Here is a 1809-nt window from a genome sequence, read left to right on the forward strand (position 1 = left end):
TAATAATCCAAATCCTATATTATGCTACATAGAACATCACAAAGTATAGAACGTATCTTATGCTATATCAAGCATAAAGGATACAACACATGTTGTGCTATGCAGCATAGTCAAACAACATGAAAAGATACAATTGAGCGTACAGTGTGCATCATCCACTTGTGCAGCATCAGCTTGCCCTACCCATGCATCATGAACCTATGCTCAACTTGCCTTGCATGTGCATCACAGGCTTGTGCATTATCAAGATTGCTTGCCTATGCCTCATCAACCCATAACTACCATCAAGTATTAATGAAACTTAAAAAATGGTAAACATGAAAAGGTCCAAAGATAGTAAACATGAAAAAGGACCGTAGATAGTAAACATGGGAAGGAATAACAGATCACAATTGTGAATATAAGAAAATTTTTTCATTATATTCACAAAAACTTCCCAAAGGCTACATGGCAAGATCTGGAGCTATCTTGCAAATAACATGTCAATTACAATCTAATTTGTCTTCATTGACATCAATTTCCTAGGCATCTAATAGTGCATCTACACTATACATTAGACGCATATTTAGACACGCAATAGAGTTTGAAGTTTAACTCTACAGGTTAATAAATGTGCATCACTGCTTTCCAAACATTTCCCATGATTACCAAAGCACATAATTAAAAAAAAAATCAATGCTATGCATGTGTCACACATGATAATATGCTTTTTGCCAAAAGCACATATACAAAAATTAAGTGAGGTGAGGAGAATGAGACAATATATAAAATAGTTTTGCCAGTATGTAAGAAATTTGGATGAGACAATGATGGGCTATGATTAGCTCATCCTCAATGAGATAAACTCTTGCCAAACTATCTACTTCAATATCCAAACCAATGTGGAGATCTACAAATATATTCAGCCCACTACTACGTGTGCTACTATGCTCATCAAAATTAGCATCACCAATGGCAGGCTCGTCCTCATGGGTAATGGCATGAATATCTGTATCTCCTATCTCATGATCATCCTCCTCTCTTGTATCACGATCATCATCACCTCCATGGCCATGATCATCCTCCATACGCTCCATATTAGTAAATGTATTATACATCACTTTGGAACGTAGCGTAATAGGTATGATGTGCCACCACCTATTATTATCCACTATTGGTTGATAGATAACCTAATTCAAACACAAATACAAACATGTTGTTTTCCTTGCATCGAAGGTATCAAATATAAAAAAGTGAGTATTTTTATATATGTGTACAGTACCTATTCACATTGTTGTGGTAGTACTAGTATGTCCCTCTTGCTTTGCCAAAACTTTGTGGAGTCAATAGTCACAAAGCCACTTGCATGGCGTTTGATTGTTGCATTAGGGCCTCTTTCCACCACGTCCTTAAACCACTTGACATCCAAAACATACATAAAGAAGCACCGAAAGTCAAGCTTAATAATATCTTGGATTATGCCATAATAATCATCGAGGGCTCCATTGGCTCCCTCAAAGCTAGCAATGACACCGCAATCTTGTGTTTTTCTCTTATCATCAATCCGTTGTGTCAAAAAATGCTTGCCCTCACACCATATAGCATTGAACATAGTACACTACACCAATTGAATAAGCAATCTAAATTGTTGAAAGATCCTAACTTATGCATATCATTCTATATACCGAACTTTTGCATGCATCCTCTAGCATACTCCCATTCTTCCATTGTGATATGCATCCCTCGTTTCTCTCTACTCTCTCCATTTCGTCAAGTAGCCAATCGGCATGAATATTCTTTGAAAGTGCTCTTAGATGCTCAGGGTATGGC

Source organism: Dipteris shenzhenensis, chromosome 28 (genome assembly GCF_047967505.1).
Source record: "Dipteris shenzhenensis isolate YYH24624 ecotype China chromosome 28, Dip_SZ_1.0, whole genome shotgun sequence".
NCBI lineage: Eukaryota > Viridiplantae > Streptophyta > Polypodiopsida > Gleicheniales > Dipteridaceae > Dipteris > Dipteris shenzhenensis.